The 20,414-nt window shown below is 36.6% G+C and overlaps 1 protein-coding gene across 5 annotated transcripts in view; it reads right to left on the reverse strand.

The window, feature by feature from the left end:
* Positions 1 to 8,468, reverse strand: part of Akap6 (A-kinase anchoring protein 6) — a 499,805-nt gene extending 491,337 nt beyond the window's left edge. For 4 of the 5 annotated variants that reach the window (XM_021724690.3, XM_040275774.2, XM_040275773.2 and 1 more), the window contains exon 1: positions 8,212 to 8,468. The gene's annotated coding sequence lies outside the window, so the exon portion shown is untranslated. The remainder of the gene's footprint in view (positions 1 to 8,211) is intronic. The other variant, XM_021724692.3, reaches the window with a different exon arrangement.
* Between the last annotated feature and the right edge of the window lie 11,946 nt (positions 8,469 to 20,414).

The following is a 20,414-nucleotide window of genomic DNA, read 5'->3' on the forward strand; positions in this document are numbered from 1 at the left end:
CTACATTTCTTAATAAATGATTTCACAGGTAAGCCCCATAATTACCCTGACTAAATAATTTTATTAGTCAGATTTTGAAATCTGAGCAGATGTTATTGATTACAGGTGACCATCTATATAATCATTTTAGAGACTCTGACTATCCTGGGATTTCACCTTATACTACAACCTTACCCTCTTTGGAATTAATTGAGCAATTAGGGAAAGAAGATAAGAGATAGCACAGGGAAGAGTTTTATGGACATACTAGTCATTTTACCCACACTCCACTGGTTAGAATTCAAGCGAATGGCCTTACTTACTGTAAGAGGCTGGGAAACAAAGTCTATCTTTGTTTTCTCCAGGGAGAAAAGGAAACAAGCATAATGCACAGTTCTTTAGTCTCTGCTACATCATAAGATCAGGAATCTTATCCTTGTTTTAGGCTATAATTTATAAATGTGTCTGCAGTACCTTCAGTGGGTCTAAAGCTCAACTAAACATTTAGGAGCACAAGACTATTTTAGTCAACATTTGGCAGCAGCCTACTCAGTTTGCCAGCAGAGCAGCATTGGTTATGCCTCTTATTAAGCATTCTTGCAGCAATCTATGCAACAATCCAGTGTCCATGAACTATTATATCTGGCCTCTAGGTGACAGCTGAAGAACAATGAGACAAGAACACACTAGGCAAAGTCAAGAGTGCCCAGCCTTTAAAACTTCATTCCTTACAAAGAGACAATATCTTTGTAACAACTCCACAGGATCCTCAGGAGAGACATGCCCAATTATAAGAGTCACTGAAATCAGAGAAGACCAACACCATGACTTCCTTTTAGGATTCATAGTTATGTTAATCCAACTACTAGGGAAGGCTTATACCTCATCACCTACTTCAGATGTAGCCAGGGAATACAGTGGATGGTCCAGTGTTATGAAAGAATAGACAAGCCACCCCCTTGGAAGAGCAGAGTTAGAGCCAGTCCAGGTAGTAATTCCCCTGTTCCAACGTAGGCATTTTTACTAACCATGGGTCATTTTTATCCTAAGCAATGCTGCCTAGCAACATAGTTGACATTTTACTACTTTCAGGTTTCCAGAAAAACAAAGCTACAGAGTTACCAAAGGTCAAATTCTCATGCAGAAGGAGAAAGGATTAAAAGAATCCTCTACCAAAAGTACCCAATTCTGACTTTAAAACTAACCATCCACAAAATAAACAAGAATTCAGACACTTTACCACAAAGCTATATGGTCATAAGTCTATTCTGATTGTGGATGCTGCTTCAATCAGTATATTTTATATACTACCTGAGAATATCTAGAGGCCAAAAATATTTGGACACTAAACTGCAGTGGACATTTGTGTTTCTTATAATTGTAGAATGTTCTACATCCCTTCTGCTTTCCTTCAGTAACCATGCAAAAGCAGAAATTGTTTCCTAAAGATTTTTTAATCATTGACAACCAGAATAGAACTTGAAGCAATAGGATAAAAACTCAGTTATCACTGTTATCTGATGCTTAGATTTATTATTTCCTCTTAGACATTACTTCTTTCACATTCTAATTTATGATGCTTTGGGTGAAAATCCAACCAAGATAATAGAGTATGTGACCCAGTCTTGGGCCAATCAGTTTATTGCATTTCCTGATTCACAGAAGTTCATTCAAAGATGGGTATGGGATCCCATTGAAGCCAATACGATGGAATGAGGTATTTTATTGGATATCAATTTTGGTGACTAGTTTTAAATGTGAAAGGACATCAAATCTAAAGCTGTGTACCTATTTTGCACCCATGAAAGCCATCTAAGAATTAAGCCACATATGAAGGACAGCAGAGCAGAATTGAGGGATAAGAAACAGTTTTAGTGACACTACTTGAACCAGAAATCAGTGTAGCCTAGCTTTATCAGTTATGAGCCAAACAGTCCCCATTTCTGCTTAAGCCAGTATGGGCTGAGGTTTCAGTCATAGTAAACAGAAACCTGATTCACAAGGCCATCTGAGAAACTGCTTAATATATCCATAGGCATTATTATCATGTTTCCTAGGGAAGGGGAAAGGAAAGCTCAGGACCCTGAGCAATTCACAAGCCTTAGAGATAAGACCCCTTTCAAAGGACTGGTATTAGGACAAGAAGAGGCAAGAACTCTTCCCAAGGGAGATGCAAGGCATTATCCATCTTTTCTCCTGGACATTCCTAAATTTGTAAAGTGAACATCTGCCTCAGTTAGACTAAGTTCCATTTCTTTGTCATCTTTCAGGTAAAATTTTAATCAGTAAAATCCAAAAAGTCTCAACAAGTCCAAGAAGAGCATATACTTCCTGAATGAACACTAGATTTGCAGGCTGAGGGGCCCTTGGGTGATTTTTACCCACAGAAACATGCTCTAACAAGTTCAGAGATTTCCTGGTCATCCTTCTGAAATTGAAATTGTTCTCTTACCTGACTTTATGGAGCCAGCGTTATCTGCTGCTTTGTTTTGATTCAAACACATTCAACAGGGAGCCAAATGGCTTGAATGTTCTAATGGAAGCAAACAGAACTGCTTCATATAGGGCAAGGAACAACACATGAAGCAAAGGTTAGATGCTATTTAAACTATGCACTGGTATTTCTGGGCTTTCCTGTTTTACCATTTGATTTTTTCATATGTCTTAATCTTGACTATTCACACAGGGCATATAACCTTTTTTTTTTTTTGATGTCTGATGCTTTATTTTATTTTTAATACCTCTATTTTTTTATTTTTATGTGGTGCTGAGGATTGAACCCAGTGCCTCACATATGCTAGGCAAGCACTCTACCACTGAGCTACAACCACAGGCCAGTATACAACTTTTGATTTCTCCATAACCTTTAGTACATTTCTAGGCATAAGTAATTTTAAAATAAGTTTTTCTTAATTCTTAATTTCTTTTTTTAAAGAAAAGTACCATTATTTCTATTCCAGGCAAAGACAAATTTACTAACAGTTTTTTTCTTTATCACCCCAGGGTTTGAAATATTAAAAAGATTTCTCAAGGCTTACATGTGTAAATTTTTATTCTTTTCTTTGCTGCCTAAAATACTAAAAAGTAATTCGCTTCAAAAAAGATCTGACCTTAAATGACACAGGAAATCAGCAAGAAAACATACTGTGTCATCAGAGTCTCCATTGGCAGGAGATGGTAGAAATGGAGATCATGGTAACTGTTTTTAAGTTATCTACATCAGAGTTTTGTAACACAGGATTTTTCAGCCCACATGGTCTTTAATCTAAACTCCATCTCTTACCTGAGAAGAATTATTAATGAACTAGTCAATTCTTGTTTATAAATATTCTTCCAGTATGAACATAATATAAAATGGGGATTTCTAAGATAACTTAGAAGAAGTTAAAGTTGTTCCTTCTTCTGTGGAAAAGAAATTATATCATATCTTCATAGGTAAAATTTGTTCAGTTAACTAATACATTAAATGATTCATTCATTATAAGGAAGTCACACGCAGCTCTCATAAAAGAGGCTTGTTTCAGGGTAGAAACATTTTCTTCAGTGAATAATCCAATAATGCACTCTTAAAAAAGAGTGTCATATGCCATTGACAAAAATGTTTTTACATTCACTAGGGTACCATGAAACAAACAAGAGAATTGAAATCCTATGTCCTAGCTGAGCCTTATGTTCTACTACCCGGGTGTGTATCTGTCATGAAAACAACTTGAAGCCTCTCCAAGGAAAGAATTTTATCAGGGCCGGGACTAGGGCTCAGCGATAGTGCACTTGCCTGGCATGTGTGAAGCACTGGGTTTGATTCTCAGCACTGCATATAAATAAAGGTCTATTAACAATAAAAAATAAAATACTAAAAAAAAAAGAATTTTATCTTCTAGAGCAGAGAACAGAATAGGTATCTAACAAATACTTGTTGGGTACCTTGCTTATTAGTAAATGCTACTTTACCTAAGTTTGTCAAACTCAAAAGACTTAATCCTTCCCATTCTCCAACCCTACTCAGCCAAACACATGTAATCAAAAACATCAAATTACCAAACATGAATATATGTGCATATAAATACACACAGAGCAAGTTTTAAAACTAGATGAGAATGAATGTTTCACATAACACTTTTCTTTCCCTCTTACTTTGGTAATGATAACATTTGACTCTTAAATTGCTAATTTACTAATAGAGTTAACATTCTATCAGTTACTTTTATCAATTAAAAACATTTCACTATAATATAAAATAAAACTTCATAGAATTCTTTTGAAAAGGATAACACAGACACAGACTTAGAAGTAAACATAAATTATCATATATATAAATGTTACAAAAAGAAGATATGCATTGAAATATGGCAAAAAGAACAAAATCGGGTAATAAAACTATTATTTTTACCCAATTCTATGTTTATAGTGCTTATGCAGCTCTTGTATGGAATTTGGCCAGAGAGAACCTTTTTCCTAACCAAGATTAAAGGACACTCCAGAGCCTGTTTTATTGGCACACTGGCCCAGGGCTTAACATCTTAAAACACCCAAGAAGTATGGCCTAACTTTAGAGTAACCACTGTGGCTGGTCAACGCTATAATAATGGTGGTTCAGGTTTTAAATTGTTAGTGGTATGCTGTACAATACCACTAATCTACTACAACAATTAAAACAGAAGGAAAAAAATGTGACCCAAAGGTGAAAATGAGCCAATACTGTTTTTATATGTAGGATTTCAAGTGTTGGTTTTTAAGCAGGCAAACATCAATGCCTATCCCACCCCACGCAAGGGGACAATCTGAGCCTGAGTGAAATGCTGCTTCTGAGGTTGTGTACGGGGTTCCCATGCACTGAAAGATTTGAGAGTCAGCTTTGGAGTCCTCTTCTTCAAAAGAAGCCAGCATTATGGGCAACTAGTGGTGGGATTTAAGGAGAAACCAAGTCCTTCCCTCTGTTATTTCCCTCACAAATCTGATCTGATTCCTAAATTACCTTAGAATTCAATCAACTCAGTTGGAAGCTAATGAATATTTTTTTGGAGGAAAGGGTGACTGCCAGCCATCCACAACCACTGATAACTACAAAGCAGTGCAGCTATGGGAAAGGCACTAACTAGACAAGTGGAAAGATAATCAGGTCCAACGCTAACTAGCCATAGGAAACTAAAAAATCTGAATGACTTTCCAGTTTCCTATGGCTAGTTAGTGTTGGACCTGATTAATCTCTAAGTTGGTCTATTTTCCTCATTTTTTAGCTTATCTATAAGTTATCTTAAATATATACTCTCATCTTAAATTACTAAAGAAGCAGGTATACAGAATCAGTAGAAGAACAAGGCATTCACATATTTTAATCAAATGTGAGTTACTTTTTGAGAAATGAAGAAAGAACAAATGAGATAAAAATTCTAATAATTATTATTATAGTAGTAACTATACAACAAGGCACTTTACGTGTATTATTAATTCATTTAATCCTTATGTAATCCTAGGAGAAAAATATTGATCCTCATTTTGCAGATAAGAAACAGAGCTTCTAGAGTTGCCAAGAATTTGCTGCTATTAAACAGCAGAATCAGGATTTGAACCCAACCATGAGCCAACAGAGCCTATTCTCTAAACCTCCAAGATAATGCATAATCCCCAAAATGCATTTACCTCTAGAACACAGATCCTTCTTTATTAACATATCAATCCAGTCCTCACTACCTTTATTCCCCAGCAATGATCCAGAATTTAGAGCATCAATGAAAGAAGAGGCAGGGTTCATTCTGATAATCCATAAAATATTAGCCATGTACACAGCATAGAGTAAAGACTGCCTTAAAGAACTTTCAGTAAACACTCACATTTTAGAGGTCAGCAAATGGGGAAAAAATCTTGCCTAAGGAAACTTTGTTGGTACAATTTGACAATGGAGGATGTATTAAGTTTTCAATATTTTTTATCACAGCAATAGGCAGATATCAGAAATATTAAGCTACTAGACCAATTCTCACCAAGATTTTATTTCTCCATTATAACACCATTGCTGCTCAAGGGTCAAAGACAATGCTGCTGATCAAAGTGAACATGGTTATACAAAGTATGCAGCGTCATGAGTGGACAAAGAAGGCTCATCTCAACAATTGTTAGGACTGGTCATCCTATTGTAATTTTCAGGCTATGGGCCTGTGCAGAAAGACCCAAATCACCAGTTGAAAGACAACCCAAGTTGAACCTGGGTACCTTGAAGAAAATGACAAAGAAGTTTGGGAGACTGACCAGAGTGCAGCTAAGAAAATAAACTTAAAACACTGAATTTGCTGAGCCAGTTTATAAAGATAGTAATTCAACTGTTGCTCCACGAGGGAAACAGAGCACCAGGATGGGAATTGGAAGCCTTGAGTTTCAGTCTCAGTACCTAGCACTAAGAGTCATTCATATTCTCTATTTGTGCTTCAGGTTTTTTTCATGATACATGCCCTTCCATTTGTAGATACTACTGTGGGTACTGACATAACAAAGGAAATTCATTTTTCAAATTTAAAGACTACAGTCCTGTCTAGTGAAAATGCTGTAGGTTTTAGAGCCCAGTAGACATAGGTTTAAATCCCAGCTCTGCTGTAAACTAGCTATGCAATCAAAGGCAAGTCACTTGCCATCTCTGGATCTAGTTTCCTCTTCCTTTGAAAAGGTACAATAAGACTTGTCTCTGAGGATTGTCAAGCTATCTAAATGAGCTAACTATGGTAAGCATCTAACACATAGTGATGCTATACAACTGAAAATTATTGTGCCTCGTTTCTAGCCATTTCTCAGGTTAATCTTATGTAGACTATAAAATCTTGAAGGCTTGGATAATTGATTTTTTAAATCTTACAGCATCTAGCATAAAAATGAAATTATGAGTGGTGACTAGTAGGAACAGGAGGAGCAGTATTAGCTACATCAGAATCCACAGCAGCAGCAGCAATAATCATGGTTACAGCAGTAGTTAACAGTAACAACAATAGCAGTAGTAATAGTTGTAGGGCAATAAGAATAATAGTAGCAATCATTGTAATACTATCATAGACTGTTCTTTCCTATACAATAGATTATCTATCCCCACACCAAGAAGATAAAGTCTTACATGCAAATAGGCACTGATCTATAGATAGTGAATCAATAAAGAAATCAAGCAAACCCTGAAAGCTGAGAAAATTCAAATGCTTATGGATATAGGTTTCTCCACATTGGTCCAGAAAGTTGTCATCCACACTGGTATCAGACACAGTATCTCTATGTCACTATTAAATATATAAGATGCTGCCAGGCACCACCACACTTGTAATCTCAGTGGCTCAGGAGGCTGAGGCAGGAGGATCTCAAGTTCAAAGCCAGCCTCAGCAAAAGCAAGGTGCTAAGCAACTCAGTGAGACCCTGTCTCTAATTAAAATACAAAATAGGCCTGGGAATGTGGCTCAGTGATTGAGTGCCCCTGAGTTCAATCCCTGGTACTCCCCCCCAAAAAAATGCTAATAGAAGAAACTGGTAGAATTATAAACGGAGTGCTGAATTTAATTCACTCAATACTTGAAGAGAAAACACTCATGGGCACTTGTGCTCTCAAACTTCTTCCTTCTCTGACTTTCAAGATCCCCAAATCTTAAGAGGCTATACTCTTCCAGGTTCAAAATCACTTTTCACGTATCAGGAAAAGAGCAGTTTGATGCAAATCACCAGCTGAAAGACAGGCCCAGTTTGATTCTGAGTACCTCTGGGAAAATGACAGAGAAGTTTGGGAGACTAACCAGAGTGAAGTCAACAAAATAAACTTAAAATACTGGATGGATTCCTTTACCTGTCCTCAAAAGTAAATTTTCCTCCTGTGGGAAAGATTTTAATCACTGTGTAAGAAAATAACCAAAAGCATGCAATGCATGCACTGGAACACCCTTTTTTTTATTCATGGCTTTCCATGGAGAAAAGGAGAATGTTTACTTAATAATATATACATAGGTATATGCTTAAAAAGAAAAAAATTATAGAGTCAGACTCTGACCATAGCCATATATATAAAGAAACATTCTTCCAAAATGAACAATTCCAAAGGGGAAAATATATTTCCTAATTAGCAAATATATGAAGAAAGATGCTAGCACACTTGTATACAAGACTCAGTACAGTCAAAGAAATGCATCACACCAAAAGGACAACACACTGTGAAATAAATATCCTATTGAAATAATTCAAGACTTAAAATATATCAGGAAGAGAACCACTTACCACTACTGTATAGCATTTTTTATTACCATGAGGATGAGGGACAGTAATCTGTCCTTTGAGAACAAACAAAACAGAAACCCTGTTTTCTGTACAGGCCTGATGAGCTCTCCATAACCCAGCACCTTCCTCCTTCTTCAGCAATAGGAAACCAGAGGTCACAAAGAAGGCTCCATTTGGCTAAACCCCAAGAAGGGGAGTAGTTTTTCTCTAAGCTCTTTAAGCTCTGAGGAATAGAAAGCTTGAATTCTCTCCGGCTCTGCAGTAGACACACGTGAACAGTGATCTTGGTAGCAGTACTGGAAGAAAGTGTCCTCAGCAAAATCTGTCATCTTTATCTCATCATCAGGTCCCCAAGGACCTGAGCTCACAGGTCTTAAAACTTCCTGTGACCCACCCAAGAACGGATTTCCTGATTCTAGGTTCCTAATCTTGCCAAGTTCAGTATTTGTCAACAGTAGACCTCTACTGAGTAATGGAAAAATACAAAATCTGGTGGTGTCAAATGTGTGAGTACTGGTAACTACCCATCAACTTTTAGACTGTGAGCTAGGATGAAGACGTAAGTACAGTGATCTGCAGTAACAGTTTTGTAACATGATTATCTCACAGACACCTCTTTCTTCATTGGTGGCAAAGACTCCTTCATTTCTTTTTGATCCCAGAGGCAGGCAGTAGCAGAGAAAAGAGAATGGGGTAATCTAGCAGAAACTGAGGTGATACTGGGAAGGAGAAGGAGCAAAACTAGGCTCCAACCCCACTATGAACACATACTAATTATTTTAACAGTAAGATTCGAAGTTACTTATCAGCTTGGGCTGGAACAAAGTGCTCTTCCCTTAAAATGGACCTAGTTGGCAACCCACCAAACATTTTGTAAACCTGAAAACATTATATGTAATAACTGCAATCTATACTACTATTACCAAAAAGATAATATCAAGAATCAAAAATTTGGGAATTATGTTTTACCCTATGTTTCTTGTTTTTAAGCTGTTAGTGGTTTAGATTTCTTCATTGAACTTTGGAACATTTATTAGTCATGTTAAACATTCTCCACAGAAATTTTAAACCAATCATTGAATGGAAAGGATGGGGGAAAGCACTTTAAAATGTGCCTTTCCCTTCAGAGACATTATTTTCTGTTCCTAAAGAGAACACTTACCACACGGCCCGAAGTATGTACATTTGGATGGCCTTACTAATATTCAAGACAATTCTAAACATAAGCAGTCAATTCTTTTTAATTACAGCTATATGACCTAAAAGGCTTTCAAAACAAAGACAGACTATGCTCCAAATATTATTCCCATTTCTACCCATCATATACACAGAAAATATTTCTGGCAGCTTTAGTATAGTGTTTTTGTCCTTCATTCCAGCCATGAGTGGTTTAGAGATACAGTGATCCAGCTTTGAAGGTTAAAATACCATAATATGTGATTCAGTACCAGTCCAAGGCACTGCAAAGCATGATGAGTTCTGGCCACTTCTAAAATTATCTACTACCTGATGGGTAAAATTTGAAGGGAGAGATGATAGAAGGAATCTACCATTTAAGTACTGGAAACAATTCTCTTCTTGCAGATAGCAGTACAGGGAGGGACTTGAGTTCTCCTTGGGATAAGCAGAGCCTTTGTTTGAGGGGGGGTGGCAGAGAGTGGAAACTTTGGTTATACCTACTAATTTCTCTTGGGAAAAAAATGTGAAATAACCTAAATGCAAATGGAATATTACTCAGCAATAAAAGAGAATAAAATCATGGTATTTGCAGGTAAATGGATGCATTTGAAGAATATAATGCAAAGTGAAGTTAGCCAATCAAAAAAAAAAAAGCAAATGCTGAATGTTTTCTCTGATATAAGGAGGCTGATTCATAGTGGGGTTTGCAGGGGGAGTAAAGGAGGATTAGATAAACTCTAGATAGGGCAAAGGAGTGAGAGGGAAAGGGAGGAGGCATGGGGGTAGGAAAGGTGGTGGAATGAGTTAGACATCATTAACCTAAGTATATGTATGAAGACAGGAATGGTGTGAATATACTTTGTACACAACCAGATATATGAAAAATTGTGCTCTATATGTGTAATATGAACTATAATGCATTCTGCTGTCATATATAACAAATTAGAATAAAAAATATAAGCACTCTGTTTGATAGAGAAGACTTTCACTTTGGCTTGTGCTAAAGTGATCATTAGAGACTTTTTTGTTGTTGTTGTTCTTTTGTTTTAGAAGGGAGCTGTGCACTCAGGATAAGTTTCCCCTAAAAGGAGTAGATATTTATAATCCTTGATGATACAGAGACTTGAATAAAAAATAAGGATTCAGAAAACCCACCTTAGACTGGAAGAAGAGAAACTTTCTCTTTCTGGGTCTTCTAGCTGGTATGCTTAGATTCTTAGGAACTGACATGCTCAGAGCACTCAAGGGTATTGTCACCACTACCACATAAAAGTATGCCAAAAAGTAAGCAGCTAAATACTAGAAAAGTCCCTAAAGGTACTCAAAGTTGTGTAGTCTAAAGGTAATCAAAATGCTATGGACTGAACTATGCCCCTACCATTATTGAAGCCCTAACCCACAATGTGACTACATTTGGAAATAGGTCCTATAAAGTGACAATTAAGGCTAAATTAGGTTACATGGGTGGGGTCCTAAACTGATAGGATTAATATTTTTATAAGAAGAGACACCAGAGAGCTCCCTAACTTTCTTTCTGCCATGTGAGGGTCACAAAAGGCGACCATCTGCAAGCCAGGAAGAGGACCCTCACCAGATACTGAATAGGCCAACACAGTGATCTTGGACTTCCCAGTTTCTAGAACTGTGAAAAAACAAATTTATGTTGTTTAAGCTATCCAGTTTATGGTATTTTGTTGTAGCAGCCTGAGAAAATTAAGATACATACCTAATAAATATTTCAAGGTCTCTTTTGTGTTATATTTTTGTATTATATTTTTATTATATTTTGTATTATATTAGCCAATCCCAAAAAACCAAATGCCGAATGTTTTCTCTGATATAAGGAGGCTGATTCATAGTGGGGTTGGGAGGGGGAGCATGGGAATATTAGACGAATTCTACCTTAAATATTCTCATTAAACCTAACAATATAGCAGATCTTTCAAGTATTTGAATACCCAGTATGCACTAGGTGCTACACTATGCAAGGGTAATCAATGATGAATAAGATAGTCATGGTCTCTACCCTTATGAGAAGTCTAGAGTGAAAGATATTAAACAAATAATTATACAAATAATTCATGGCAACTGTGACAGTTGCTACCAATGAGAAGTATACCTTACACATTTAAGAGCATATGTCAATCTCCCCCATACTCTATAAAATTAAGGGAAGATCCTCTCCCTGTGTCACACAATAAAAAAGAAGGCCAGTATGGTAGTGGGTGTATTCATGGCTCAAGGGAGATCAGAAATCCCACCACATGATGCAAAGAGCATGCACCAGCTCAGCAGCTTGATAAGGAGATTGGTCAGAAACTCTCTCGTTTTTATTTACTGCTACATCCCCAGAACCTAGCATCCTTAGCACACAGTACACACTTCGTAAATATTTCTTTGAGGAATGAATGAACATGAATGACAGGATCATGGGGGAAATAAGTGATAGGTAATCTGAGGGCACTACCTATACTTCACTAAATAAAAACACAAAGCTCCTGTAAAAAGATTATAAAAAGGAAGTAATATCATATTCAAATTCCCAAGGCTATTCTAGTAATATTAGACTGAAGATTTGTTTGGGGAGCCACATAAGAAATGCTCTGTAATAAACACCGTTATTTCTATCCAATAGCCATTTCCAAAATTTCTAAAGGATTCAAAGTTTCCTTTGGGAAAGAGGATCCAAAATTTCATTTGGAAAACAACCCTCCACCACACTCTCTAGTCATGTGGTTTCCATGGAACCAGATCCAACATTAGCTTACAGAGGGGTCCCTGACTGTTTTAAAATAACAGTATATCCCATCCCTGTAGCTATGCTAATCTGATTAGTTCCAGAATAGCACTTAACTCAATCACACCCATGAAAACTTGTTTATTCTTTCTCTGGAATTGTTGGTGCAAGGATAATACCACAAAGTGAGCTAGTAAATCTGACAGCCAGATGAAGCAAATAGAGAGACAGATCCAAGTGATCATATTTGACACTGGATCAACTATTGATCCATTGAATTATATTGGAAGCTCAGCCTTCTTGTGAACTTTTATATAAACCAATAAATTATCGTCTTGCCTAAGGCACTTTGAGCTACGTTTTTTTAGCACTTGCAATCCAGAGATTCCTTGCAGATACATTCTCTGTTTGCCCTATCCTCTCTTCCAGATTGAAAAAGGCTGGGTCATAGAGACAGTAGGTCCCTCACATTAGATCTCTTAGCAAGGGCCGCTGGGATTTATCTGGCATGTCTCCATGGTCATCCTGCCAGCAATGAATATCCTAGGGAAGGATCCCTATTCTCTTATAATTAAGGACTCCAGCTTACAATCTGTCTTCCCTGCATCTGTTTCCTATGGCAAGAAGGCAAAAAAATGCCCAATATGAGATAACTGGGGAAATCCCTGGACTTGAAACTCAGAATATTATTGTAATAACCAGTTTCAGTTATTTCCCTTTCTATCTCCCCCATTTCAGTATCCATCCTAGCCACCCAAACCAAGAAAGGGGAAACTTGGGAGCCCAGTAGAATTACAGAGACGAGAAGGATAGTTCCTAAAGGTGAAAAGGCACTTTCAAGTCTTCATACACTGCCTGGGAACCCAAAACTAAATATCCATGGCCCTTTCCTTCAGTACTCCATCATTAATATCTAGCATATATCTTTATCCATATCATCACAGGATTCTATGGGCTGAACTGTATCCTATTGACATTTATATGTTGAAGCCCTAGCCCAAAACATAACTATATCTGGAGATAGGGCCAATGAGGAGGTAATGAAGTTAAGGGCTATCCTAAGGGCAGGCTCCTAATCCAATCAGATAGGTATTTTTTTTTTCATTTTTTTAAATAAATGACAGCAGAATGCATTACAATTCTTATTACACATATACAGCACAATTTTTCACATCTCTGGTTATATATAAATATGTTGACACCAATTTGTGTCTTCATACATGTACTTTGGATAATGATGTCCATCCCATTCCACCATCCTTGCTAATCCCCTGCCCCCTCCCTTTCCCTCCCACCCTCAGGGAGAGATTCTAGGAAAGACCATGTGAGGACTCAGGGAGAAGGTAACTAACTGTTCACAAGCCAGCAGGAGAGTCTTCACCAGAAACCAAATCAGTTTGAATCTTAATTGTGAACTATTAACCTCCATAACTGTGACAAAACAGATTTCTGTTGTTTAAGCCACCTAGTCTATGGAATCTTTATAGGGCAACATGAGTTAACTAATTACACAAGAGGTTATAGTTACTTAGAGCCAATTAGAGAAAACCATGTGATAAGATTTCCAAAGAGCCAAATGCAATCTCAACCTGCATTGAGAAATAAATGAAGTATGATTGATGGACAATAGTAGTCATGTTTTACTCTACCACATGTAGAAAGAGACAATCAATGACCTAACCAGAATGATCAGTCCCCACAGACAGAAACTGGAATTGGTGGCTTGGAAAAGAGGAGATAGTAGGCTGTCATGTTAAAGACAGAACCAAGCTTATTCTGGGTACATCAAAAACTAGAAGATTGGGGCTGGAGATGTGGCTCAAGTGGTAGTGCACTCGCCTGGCATGCACGGGGTGCTGGGTTCGATCCTCAGCACCACATAATAAATAAATAAATAAATAAAGATGTTGTATCCACTGAAAACTAAAAAATAAATATTAAAAAATTCTCTCTCTCTCTTTAAAAAAAATTAGAAGATCAATGAATAAGGAAAAGTAAAGCCAGCTTCAGCTTAACATTAGAATGTTCTCACAAAGAGTTCTGCCTAGTAATTAAAAGGGTTGCTTCATTGAACCAATGAGCAATTGTTGCTAAAGACAGAGAAGCAGAGGCTGTATAAGAAACTCAGAATATCAAGTAATTCCCACTGTGGGTCTATAACACTTCTATTTCTTCTTCCAACTTTATGATCCTATGAAATCTATGACAAATAGCACAGTAATTAAGAACTAGACTACTAGTTTCAAATGCCAGCCCTGTCCCTTACAAACTATGTGACTGGGAGCAAGTTACTTAACATCTCTTTGTCTCAGTTTTCTCATCTGTAAAACTGGGACACTTCAGAGTATTTTCTTCATCTTATGGTAAAGTTTAATGAGTTAATGTATGTAAAGAAACTTCTAGTAACCAAGCCCCTGGCTTATGATAAGCCCTTAGAGTGCTAACTATTGTTATTAATAAATGAATGAAAACTTTGTGCTCAGTCACATCACAACTAAAATAGAACATCAAAATATATATATGAACCTGGCCCTCAAGATTAATACATGAAAACAAGAGCAAATAATGACTTTTTTGAATTTTTGACTTCCCATTACAAAATGAACACTTTACATACATCATGTATAATCTTCCAGTAATCAGAAAAATAGACACTACTGTTCCCTTTTAAGATGAAAGAAACAAAAAATTACAAAATTAAGTAATTTGAAGCCAGTTATAAGGTAATGATGAAGATTCAAATCCACCTCTGTCAGGTTCTTTCCATTCTACTATCTACTTAAAAACTCAGTTGTCAGGCTCAAGTTGTAGCTAAGTGATAGAGCATTTGCCTAGCATGTGTGAGGTATTGGGTTCAAATCTCAGCACTGCATATAAATAAGCAAAATAAAGGTCCATTGACAATTTAAAAAAATCTTTTTAAAAAAACTTGGTTGTCCCTTTTTGTTACTAATTTTACCCTTGACACACAGAGTGAGATAAAAAGTATTATATGGGAGTTGAATATACAGTCTCTGGAGTCAGACAACTTAGGGTCAAAAGGGAACTCTGACATTAGATAAGTTACTTAACTCACATCTCAGCTCCTTCACACTATAAAAAGAATGATAACTTTATGTGTATCAAAGGATCTCAAGAGAATTAAGTGAGCTAATACACAGAAAATACCTAAATCCAAAAGCCTAATGAGGTGGTTAGCTATTATTGTCATCCCATTTATGGATAAAGAAACAGGCAAATCATTAAAAAAAAAAACTAGACCACAATTCAGGTTTCTTAGCCATTTTTCCACTAGCTCATATACAGTATGCATCACTTAATCATGGGGGTATGTTCTGAGAAATGCCTCATAAGGTGATTTGATTGTGCAAATATCACAGAATATACTAACATAAACCTAGATGGCATAGCCTACAAAGCTAGGCTATTGCATACATATAAGTGTATACATCCCCATCTTTTCACTCCTAGGACCATGATGAACAAAGCAACAGAAGTTTAAGTTAAGCACAAATGAAAATGATGCAATCAAGAAACAAAGCCAACACAAAATATATGAGGTTGCTGCTGGGGTAGCCTAGCATACTGTTTCACAGTAATTTTTTTTTAATAAGTAGAAGTAGTGAACTCTGAAATACAAATTAAAAAATATAGTACAGCAAACCCATAAACCAGTAACAGAGTCATTCATAATCAAGTACTGTATACTGTGATTAACTGCATGTGCTATACTTTCACACTACTGGTTTGTTTGAACCAGCATCATCACAAACATGTGAATAATGCATGCACTAGGACATGACAACTACAATATCACTAAGCAATAGAAAATCTTCAGCTCCTTTATAACTTATAAGACCATTATCATTCATGTGCTCTCTCACTGACCAATATATTATTGTGTAGCATACTACTACAGTGGTGCTACTAGGACATATCAGGTTTCTCTTTCAAAATTAAAGACTAAATATCATATTTCTACAAACCTAAATATTATTAATGCTGGGGCCTTAGTCATAATAATTTTATTCCCACCAACTCCACAAAATTCAAATATCTAATATGCTTTAATATTAATGCTTTAATCCCTAACCATCACAAATTAGGTCTCTATCTCTCTTCTCCTCATTCGTATAGTATCATTCAATATAAAAAAAATACTTTCTGGCCCTGTGGTCCAGTAACAGCCTCCACAGTGAGATACTTACAGGCCTCAGCCCCTTGCTTCTGCCCACTACAAATCCGGGTATGTGGATGCTATGTAAAAGCTATTTGCTTCACATCTGGCTTCCATTTTTCAAACCAAATGGTAATGTTTTCACTTTGTGACCCTTCAAATCACCCCTGCTGGACTTCTGAACAAACTCACTATGGGCAAGCACTTCCTCCTAGTGAAACTCTTTGCCAACCCAACACCAATTATTGTTTGTTTGGGTGGGGGTTACCTATATTATAGCCCCTGATGATGTCAAAGTAAACTTCACTCTGTTGTTGTGGCTTGTGGACCAAAATAACAGTCCTTGAATTAATTTTTTTAATAAGAGGCAACTGTGCATTAACAGTGGTATTCCTTCCTTCCTTCCTCCCCTCCCCTCCCCCGCTCTCTTGAATTAGACCTCTAATCCACAATTTCACATGAACAATGGAGTTTGTACTAGCCTGGGGATCCCAATTCCATGCCAAATCTTGCTCCCCCATATGGCAGAAAGGGCTGTTGCCATGGGACAGATGCTGAGATGTAGCTCAATCCTGTATGAAACACTTACTGCCCAGAGGGTGTCACCTCCAAGATGTTCAGGGCTCCATCTCTCCCTCTCTGCCTGCCTATTAGGCTTAGAAACAGGCATGCAGCATAATCACCCTGCCTCTCCCAGATCCCTAAGGACAGCCCCCTCCTCAGGGTGGAACGTCTGTCATATGGCTACCAGGCATCTGGTTTTAAGCAGATTTTTGCTGAAGGGTGAAATGGTGCCAGTATTGTACTATTTTCCTTCCCTGTGGACATTCTTCAGAGTAAATGAGAGTAGATTAGCCCATTAAGGATCTGAGTCTCACTTGGCTAAAATGAATTATTTGGATCCAGAGTCTTATTAAACTTCATATATTAGAGATTTTTTTCAGTTTAAAGTGTTGGGGAACTTGAGTTGTATTTCAGATTTTATGTCCTTGTTATGCCCTCTAGAAAGAGAGACAGACAGACACATACACAATTTTTCACCTATAGATGGTTTCAATTTTTTTCTTATAATTTCTCCATATCCTTGCTAGTGATGTGGAAAGCATTTTGTACTTCAAAATTCAGGCTGATGAATGACAAGGCTTTGGGCTAAACTAGAAATGGTAGAACAATACTAGGGTCAAAAAGGCCATCTCCCTCAGCACCAGAAAAGGCTGGAATTGAAGAACTGGAAAGGCAGACAGATTCCGGCTACCAGACAAAAGCAATAAATGGATAAGAATGACATTATTCAATAATATTGAGACAAGAAAGAAGAAAGGGATAGAGGGAAACCAAAAGAATGTTGATTCATCAAGGGGGAAGAAGATATCAACATCAATTAAGCATCTGCTCTGAATCAAAATCTTATGATTTTATATATGTATAATCCTCAGGAGGACCTTGTAGGAGAGATAGTACCCAGTTTTTATGGAGAAGTAACTTGCCTGGCATTATCTAATAGCTACAAAGTATGATATAAGACCTAAATTCTATTTTGTTCAATCAAAACCTCACTATTCCAAATATATCTCTCTGTCTCTCTCAAATCAAAATGACTCTGTACATGTACATGCTCAGTCACTAAAAAATGAATGTTAACTACTGGATACATAAATGCTAACATTAGAGAAAGCTGTGTGGAAGGTATATGGAAACTCTGCATTTTCTTTGCAACCCTTCTAGAAGTCTAAAATTATTTAAAAACAAAGTTTTAAAAATAAGTATAACTCCATTTCACAGGGCACACATAATTCAGACAAAGAGTTGGTATCAATCTATGTATTAAGAGCCCACTGACTCAGGGATCAATAAACAGACTTAACATGATTTACTCACTGTCCTTTTAACCTCAGATGCTAATGCCCCAAATATTTCTTCTCACTAAAATGAAATAAATACTTTAAAAATTGCTGTCAATCTTAAGAAGTTTCTCAACTAAACTTGCTCTGTTGCTAACTTAGACACAGTATTAAAAACTGCAACTATTCACAGAGCAACATGTGTATACTCCTTTGGAATATATGCACAGGAATTTCATTCATATTACAAGCAACTAAATACAGTTAAAAATGTTAGACTTTTCAGGTGATGCTATAGTTTGAAAGTGTATGTTCCTTTAAAAAACCTTATGTTGGAATCTAAGACCCAATGTGATAGTATGAAGAGGTGTGGCCAAGGGAAGAATAGATGAGTGGAGCTAAGTCATTGTGATAACAATTTTTACTTTGTGATACTTTCCGAGAGTTCTTTCAACTGAGATCCTGTAGATACCACGGTTTCTATACTTGTGAGGTCTTATTTTTCTGCTATTTAGTGAACTATACAATATTCAATAAACTTCCTTATTTTTTCCTTAGAAAAATTTAGTCTATTTCTGTCTCTATCAAACTTAGAAGATAAGAACATCCTATCTGGAAGGCATCTTAGAAATGATTTAATAACAATTTCCCTTTATCCCTGCTACTATATTAAAATTGAGCAGTTACTTTAATTTGTGTTTGGTCTTGCTACATGGAAAGTCAATTTTTTTTGTCCTTGAGACTAACAGCACTCTAATATAAATAGTCTCTGAGGGCTTACCCATAAATATTCTACAAGATATTGCTATTCCAAATTAAAAAGGAGGGTCATATCTTCAAGAGTTATTGATGCCATGAACTAGCTCTCTTTTTAAATGGAGACCTAACAATATAGAATATTAATACTTCTACAGTATTTTCCATTACTGAAATGAATTTCAAACTGCAGAAAGTACCTCTGAATCAATATTGTAGTGATTCCCTCAAATTTCAGTGGCTTGGGGCTGTGGTTGTGGCTCAGCGGTAGAGTGCTCACCTAGCATATGTGAGGCACTGGGTTCGATCCTCAGTACCACATAAAAAATAAACAAATAAAATAAAGGTATTGTGCCCAACTATAACTAATTTTTTTTTAATTTAAGTGGCTTAGCACACTATTTCTTAGTCCAATTGGACTATTTCTTAGTCCAATGAGGGTCATCCAAGTGACTTGCTCCACAAGTTATTCAGCACCCCAGTTCTTCTATCTGGTAACTGTGATCTCCTTTGTCTTTCAATTTCTCCATTCAGTTGACAAATGAATAGTAGAGCTTTTCCATGGGAAGCTTCTACGGAAAGCTCTAGAAAAGGAGCACATCACTCCCTCTACATTCTGTTGATCATACTTAGTTGCAAGGTCACACCTGGAAATAATATGCAATAGCAAGTACGAGAGAGGCCAAGAAATTAGGTCTAGCTGTGTGCCCAGAAAGGAAAAATATCAGTGAGTTCCAGTGGGTTCTGACAGACACCAAAAAAATTCCCTGACTTATTAAAAGGGCTCCAGAGGAGTCTGAGAACAATTTCTATGGTGTAGTTTATCCCTACTGAAACATAGAGATTGACCTATCAAGTTAGCTGCACATAGATATTTTTTATCCATAATTCCAGTTTATTAAATTCATATTTTAACAAGTGAATTTCTTAAAATGAACTGTTCAAAAATTGCATTTTTATCATTGTGCTACATCTTATATTTGCAAAGTATAGTTAATTTTTTTCTGTTCTTGGAATATTTCATTTAAATTTATTTTTTTTCTCTTTTTTTATTGGTTGTTCACAACATTACAAAGCTCTTGACATATCATATTTCATACATTAGATTCAAGTGGGTTATGAACTCCCAATTTTTACCCCAAATGCAGATTGCAGAATCATGTCGGTTACACACCCACAATTTTACATAATGCCCTATTAGTAACTGTTATATTCTGCTACCTTTCCTATCCTCTACTATCCCCCCTCCCCTCCCCTCCCATCTTCTCTCTCTACCCCATCTACTGTAATTCATTTCTCTCCTTGTTTATTTTCCCATTTCCCTCACAACCTCTTATATGTAATTTTGTATAGCAATGAGGGTCTCCCTTCATTTCCATGCAATTTCCCTTTTCTCTCTCTTTTCCTCCCATCTCATGTCTCTGTTTAATGTTAATCTTTTCTTCTTGCTCTTCCTCCCTGCTCTATTCTTAGTTGCTCTCATTATATCAAAGAAGTCATTTGGTATTTGTAT

Source organism: Ictidomys tridecemlineatus, chromosome 5 (assembly GCF_052094955.1).
Source record: "Ictidomys tridecemlineatus isolate mIctTri1 chromosome 5, mIctTri1.hap1, whole genome shotgun sequence".
In the NCBI taxonomy this organism is placed as follows: Eukaryota; Metazoa; Chordata; class Mammalia; order Rodentia; family Sciuridae; genus Ictidomys; species Ictidomys tridecemlineatus.